We start from the raw sequence: 7,819 nt of genomic DNA on the forward strand, positions 1-7,819 counted from the left end.
TTTCCTCCTTTGTGCGGATCTTTACAAGTCTGGGTTCAGAAGCAGTTTGCACAGCAGGCTGATACAAAGTTTTGTGTGTCAGCACATATTCATCAGCAATCACTCCAGCTGACGCCAACACAGTTACCCTCTGTTGATTCAAGTGTATAACAAGGTGTTCGGGCAGTTGTTTCTTAAATTCTTCCATCAATTCCAACTCCCGTAACACTTCGAGAGAAGTGATACCACATGATGAACACCAGCGGTCAAATAGGTTGCACTTCTCCCGAGCAAACTCCACATAGGTTTGGGATGTCTCTTTTTTTTTTATAAGCATGGAACTTCTTTCTATAAGCTTCCGGCACAAGCTCATAGGCTTTAAGTACTGTCGCTTTCACAATGTCATACCTCTGGCTGTCCAACAGAGGGAGTGCTGCCACCACTTCTTGAGCTTTCCCAGTCTGCATTGTACTAGGAGGGACCAACAATCCCGTGGCCACTGCAACGCCAGAGCGATGCGCTCAAAGGCTGGAAAATAACTGTCCACATCAAACTCCCAAATAAACGGTACAAATGGAATAGACTTGGACATATCAAAAGGGGCGAAAGACGCGGCAGACCTCTGGGATCTAGTCGGGTTCCCAGCACTCGGCTTGGCGGCAGACGTGGCCTGAGCTTCCAGCTCCAAGCGACGCAAACGGACAGCTTTGTCAGCTTCTATTTCCATCCTCCGGATGTCAAGCTGCATTTGCCGTTGTTGGGCTTTCTCTTGGGCTTCTAGCTGTAACCTGGCCAACCGTGCCCGTAATCAGGGGTCAGCTTGAGAGGCACTTGAGCCACTTCCAGAGAGGTGTGGATCAAACCGGGGCAGAGTGACAGGAGTCACGGGCCTGTCATCTCCCTCAGTGTCCTCCTCCTCAGGAGTATCAGAGCCACTCTGATCCCCACTCTCAGGTTTGCATGGCCCTGCCTCACCAGACGGACCTGCCACCACAGGCACAACCTGATCACCCACAGCACCAACCCCTGCCAGAGGCAGTACGTGCCGTTCCATCAATCCAGCCACCACCAAAGCCTTCAATTCCCTCTTGATTATCTGTGTCAGTATTGGGATGTCGTAATGGTCAGCAATTACAGCCAAGTCGTCCTTGCAACATAATTCTAATAAATCTAACGGTGGGTTCACACGGAACCTTTCAAAATCAAATTTAGCCATTACCCTACTTACCACAGCCCCCACACAATGCAGAATGGCGAACAGAAAAGACGCACACGTCCCACGCATACACAACTAGTAACAAGCTCGCGGCTGCTAACAATTACCAAATGGGACTTAAACAGACAATTGTTTGCACAATAATCTAATTAAGCTCCTGGACGAGCCCCCATTTTGTTATGACCTCTGTGTCTAGAGATGAAAAGGACATTAACAAACCGGGCCGTAGTCAACTTAAACGGTATAACAAAAATTTTTATTACAATAAACCAAAATCTAAATACAATTTCCTATAAACCGAAATACAAAACGGGTTTTACTTCAAAATACTTAATATCCAACAAACAAAGAATATACCGTTTCCGGCAATAATGGGCACAATAGGACACAGCTGTTTCAGCAATGGCCTCAGGCTGACAAGTCAGGGGCCGTAACAAGGGGTCTGCAGCCTTTCCAATCCAAAGAGGCATTTTACCCTCAGCCAGCTAAATAAAGCTCCTTTAGAGCTGCAAATGTTATGAGACCTTTCAAAAAGACAACTTAATATATATTTTTAATAAAGAGACACCATAGGACAGGGGTGCCCAAGTTCGGTCCTCGAGATCTACCATCCTGCAACTTTTAGATCCAACCCTTCTCCAACACACTTCAATCAGATGTCATCTGCATGTCATTCAGCTCTGCAGAGGCTTGGTAATGAGCCAGTCATTTGATTCAGGTGTGTTGGAGAAGGGTTGCATCTAAAAGTTGCAGGATGGTAGATCTCGAGGACCGGACTTGGGCACCCCTGCCATAGGATATTTGTTATTTTTGAAGAACCACATTTTTATTTCCATTCTTAGGTTTTAAAATAAGGAAAAACATAAAACCTTTATTTAAAAAAAGGATAGACTTTCTTTGAAGGGATGTAGATATTTGTGGAAAATTATGTAAAATGACAAGAAAGATATTTAAAAAAATATTGTAGCCACGTATTTGGAAGCATTGTGAAAGGTCCAGAGAGCCACTTGCAGCTCAAGAGTCGCAGGTTGACGACCCCTGATGTAGTGTTCGTAAACCAAAATTTACTGCATTTTCTTTATATAACCGTATGTCTTCTTTTAAAGGAAAAACATTTTGCGTGTAATGATGCAATTATTTGCGATTATTTGCAACATGTCATACAATTAATCACAATTAAAAATTTTAATAGTTGTCCATATGCATCTAGAACCCTGTGCAAACAGCTGACTACTTAGTTTTTTTTTTTTTGTTTTTTTTTTGTTCCACAAGCACAGGACCACAACAAAAAGTGCAAAGAAAAATTTCAAGTCTTTCATTCAAAAGAATAAAGGGAAGCTTCAGCCATTTCCACTGCAGATTAAATAGTGAACATCTTTATGAACCAATTTGTGAAGCATTTTGTTTGGCATATGAAGATGCTTCAGGAGGTAATTAAATCTTGTATTAACTATGTTACACCATTCTCACTAAAAAGGAATCATGAGTGTTGGATCTCTCCGTTTTCAGCCTTGAAGGCATGGAGTACTTTGCCTTTTATGATGTGCTTCTTCACCTTCAATCTGAGTGTCTAAAATTTTCAGAGAACACAAACTTTTCGAATTTCAGAGAACATGCTGTTGAACACAGACTGGCAAAACACACAGTTTCAACTTAATCTATGAGATGCCTGTCAGAGACAGTCTTCAGAACAACAAAAATAATTCCATGAATTTAAAAAACATCTTACCTACCATCTTATTACTGGTCCAGGTATATAAGTTCAAGGTGGTTGTAAATTTATTTCATGAAAGTAAAAACCATTGCTCTATGGCATGATGTTGCCCCATTTATAGCTTCAATAATGTTTATCCTCCTGAAATCATGGATCATTACTCTAGCTTTTCCCTCAACCCAGAAGTTCCTGTACAACTGACATTAATAGTCTTCTTTTGGCATAGCAATACACAACATTTTATCCCACTTATGCTCAGTGTAGCCATTTTAAACACAACGTACAAGTTCAGAACAATTGTCTGATTTTGAAATAGTAATTCCTATAAGAACAACTTATTATGCTGCACAAAGCATTTATCTGAGAGTAGGTGACTGAATAATCAGAAATGCCATTGTTACATACGTAAACACCCCCTAGAGGAGCAAAGTATATATATCATATCTTACATAGACATGTGCAACACAACTGCATCAGTGATCCCTTTCCATCTGGATCCTTCTCGTTTGAGATCCACTGGGGAAATAATTCCCCTGATGATGGTAGTCTCTTAACAAGAGTTTGTGGGCTAAAGTTGTCTTCTGCATCTCGTAGAGCGCAGCATTTCTTACTGTTATGTGCCCAGCTAAATTCCAGGCCTGACTGGCAGCTCTCTTCGCTGTATATCTGTTAGTGTTTTTAGACAAACACCATTGTGGTGCAGAGGGAGGGCTGAGTCCACTGCTAACATGGAATCCCAAGGAGAGCTATAAAAGGAGGGGGAAAAACCCAGATTTTCAGAAAAATAAATCATAAAAGGAAAAATCAATTATTTGATTTTATCAATTAATTGCCTGCCCTAGTCCCAACTGTATTTCACTCTACTGAAGAGTCAGATGACCATGAACATTTAAATCTTGCCAGAATTCTGGTTTCCTAATATAATATGTACCTCTTTTTTTTTTACAATGCCTAAAAAGCCTATAAAAACATGGATTTTCAGCCATTCTTCAAACAGGAATTTGTCATTAAAATTATGTAGTAAGGCTCTTAGTATTTTGTATATAAATAGATAAGTTCATAAATAATTTGCTTTTGTTTTTAATGTTGAATTATGCATTCTGTAAAACACTTTGAATCACCCTGTCTTTGAATTGTGCTATAGAGATAACCTTGCCTTGCCTAGCAGTTTTTCTTTAAATAAAAGCAAAAGCCATCTTTAGCTAGCTGAATTTGTGTGGTAACCACTGTTTTTAAAAACAACAACCAATGAATCAAGTTGATGAGAAGCTGATCGAATTATTACTTTGTTTTCTTCCACAAGCAAATAAATACACTGAACCATACTGGACGCCATTGTTGTTTTAAAACAGAAAATACCTACCGAACTGAAGTTAACCATCAAAAGAACTCCGACCTGTTGCGTTTACCAGCCGATACCACCCCTGCTGCCACCTTCAGGTTAGGAGAAGAAACTGCTACATAGCACCAAAACGACGCGCACCCCGTTTTGCAAGAGCAAACTCACCAGCCTCAGCTACGCTGTAACCGACCGCACGCAGATGCCACACGAGCATAAATTCACCTTAAGATGTAAACAAGGTTAAAATCAGACATTCTTTGGCTCCAACTGCACAACTTTAAAATGGACACACTAACAAGTATAGCACCCATAAATATAAACCCATAAACCAGAGTGCCATAAAACCATGTGAATTCATTCTATATGCCCCCTCCACTTGAGGCTGTCAATTAAGTCCACCTTAAGCAATCTATCCTTTTACATCTGATTATTATGGCCTCAGATTACGAAGAGCCAGTTCTTGTCCCAGCTGTTTCAAGTCAGCTGTAGACCACAGCAGTGTGTGCTGAGCTCTCACTGATGAAGCCAACCACCCTATCATCTGTAAAAAAAAAAAAAAAAAATACCTAGAAAATTAACAGAACTGGTGACAAAGGAGAGTTCAGCATCTGCTGATAACAAGTCTGAGTATATAAACTGAATTCTTGCTCCTTTGTGCAAGGATTGAATGTCCTGAATGAATAAGCTGCTATTCCACACACTGAAGCACCTTCACATTGGACCTTAGGCCTGAAATTCACCACCACATGCATGTAGCCTGGTTAAGCTTGATAGACTCAGACCTATATATTGATTAACAAATTAAGGAAATGACAAAGTCAGCCTGGTATCACCGTAAGAATATATCAAAGGTGAAAGATCTGATGTGTCAGCAGGATCAGGGAAAACTGAGAAAAAAATGGGAAGTTTTGGCTTGATTATTGTAATGGTGTTTTTACAGGTCTACCTAAAAGAATCATGTAGACAAAAGCAGCTTATAAAGAACTCTGCTGCTTGAGTCCTCACTTAGACCAAGAAAGTGGACCACATCAGTCCAGCTCTTATTCTCTTTACCCTTGCTGCCTGTCCGACAGAGTATAGGCTTTAAAGTTCTGCTGCTGGTCTATAAAGCTCTGAATGGTTTAGGACCAAAATACATCAGTGACTTCTTGACCCAGTATGAACCTACCAGACCTCTCAGATCATCTGGATCCAGACTTTTAACAATTTTCAGAGTCAGAACCAGACACGGAGAAGCTACATTCAGCTTCTGTGCTCCATATGTCTGGAACAAACTCTCAGAAAGCCTCAGATCAGGTGAAAAACTCAGTTTATTAAAATCCAGGTTAAAGACCCACCTGTTCTCTGCTGCATTTCTTATTGAGTTCTTATTTAAAAGTCTAAATCTACAGTTTGTTTTAAGCTTGAATTTATAAACTTAATGTTTCAAATACTGTTATTCTCTACTGTTCTTATTTTATCTTGTTTTTAATAGTAAATATGCTTCCTTTTTTCTGCTGTGTGATGTTGTATTGTCTCTGTACAGCACTGTGAATCACCCTGTCATTGAATTGTGCTATTAAAATAAACTTGCCCTGCCTTACTCCCAACCACTGTGCTGTATCTTTGAAAAGATAAAGAACTGGTCCAGTCTTTGTCTGCCAGGATGAAAACATTGTCCAGCCTGAATCTTGGATTCAACAAGCAGATGAACTCCTCCTTAGTGACTATTGTGAGAACTATGCTAGCTTTGCAATCTTTACCTCTATTTGTGGAGATTTAGGAAAATAAGGAATCACAAATAGTATTCAAATGGTGCACAGTGTGGCTTCCTCTGCTTTAACATAATGCTGTTATTTTTTCCCTGCTAACAACAACACTTGTGCACTGCTGGTGACATGCTGTACAAAGTATAATTTCTTTCTGTACATACAAATACATATATAGTTAGTAAATTACACTCAGTAATGAATTGTTGTGGGTATATTTTGTTCTCTTTACAGAAGCTATCAAACTCTAGCAGAGATGGAGAGAGAGCACAATGTTGCATCGAGCTGCTGTGATAATGTCTGTCACAGTATAAAAGGAAGGGGATAAAGTTTTTTTTTTTTTTTTAACCTCCCATTTCACATGCCAGGCAACTCCCAGCAGCCTCTCTGTTGACATAGCTGCCACAATGGGAACTAAAGGCCTCCCAATGCCTTCCATTATGAGCCTAACCCCAGGCCCAGTTGCTGCCCTACAGGGTTATCCAGTGCAGGCCAAACCAGCATTGGCAAAGCCCCTCTGAATATTAGCCTGAATATATAAGACCCCCCTCCCGACCATGCTGTATTGTTCAGAGTCATTTTGCTCCCACAATGGGACATCACACTTTGGAAGTAATGTTCAAAAAGGGGAAGCCAATCAAAAATAAAGGCACTTATTGTTTCTCTTTTGACACACATTGCTGAGCTGTCTGCCCCGCCCTCATCTGTCACTTTCTCTGTGTAGCCCTAAACCCTGGGGTTCATTCACATCTATTATACGGACAAATTAAATAAAACCCAGTAAGGGACAGAGGGGAAAGGAGAGCCCCACTGGCCAGCGATGGTGGCACTGGGATGGGAGGAACAACATGGACGGAAGGCAGAAAAAGGAAAACCTGAGGAGCTAATTCAGGGAAAAGCCAGAGGAGGTTTAAAGAAGCCAGGACTGGTCACATGTGCAAGGAAGTTGGAAAAGAAAGCAGAACAAGGACAGTTATTTAGAACAGACTTCAGCTACTGAAAGTTATTAGGTTTGGCTTTAGGTTCTGCTGTGGTAGACCCTAACAAGGAATGAGCTAACAATCGGTTACTGCCAGGCTGATATGTTGACCACTCTTATGGAAAAACAGCAAAAAGTTACCAGGAATAGCTGAAACATCACGTGTGGATTATATTCCTGTCATCTTTTTTTTTTCTTTTCTTTTTTTTGTGCTGATTCTCCAACACACATCTGCTTCTTAAAACTTGAACAAATGGCAGAGCTTGCCTCATCTTTAATGAACTGATGGATACAAGAAGAGAACAACAATGGATACAAGGATGCTTTTTAAAATAAGGAGAGGTATGTTAAAGTTAAAAGGGGGAAGAGCCCTTTATAGCTTGGACCTGTATGTGTTGGGTGATAATTGTTGGTAAGCTTTTTTTTTAGGCCTTGTTGTTTGTATAAGCTTCAGCTAAAAATTATTCTAATGTAATCTTTTAGCCATGACACAGAAGACCGACTTTCACTGTATGAATAGTCTGGAAAAAAACAACAACAAAAAAAACCTGCTCCAGGTCTTTTGAACATTGGCAGGAAAATAACATAATTGCATCCACTTGTAGCAGCAGGACCCTGCTACTGTACAACAGAGAGCAATGTGAGCGTTCATGTTTTTTTTTTTCTGATTCATATGCTAGAGCTGGAGACCCTTGTCAGGTTTTATGTGCATGATCTTTTTTGACATTGGGTTCACATGAACACACGTGTAGTTTAAATAGGACTCTGTTGTACAGTCTTTGTTCTAGTTTCACTCCAGATTTTTATTTATAGCCCAATAAAAATTATAATCAAGGAGCCT

Source organism: Melanotaenia boesemani, chromosome 24 (genome assembly GCF_017639745.1).
Source record: "Melanotaenia boesemani isolate fMelBoe1 chromosome 24, fMelBoe1.pri, whole genome shotgun sequence".
NCBI classification, from domain to species: domain Eukaryota; kingdom Metazoa; phylum Chordata; class Actinopteri; order Atheriniformes; family Melanotaeniidae; genus Melanotaenia; species Melanotaenia boesemani.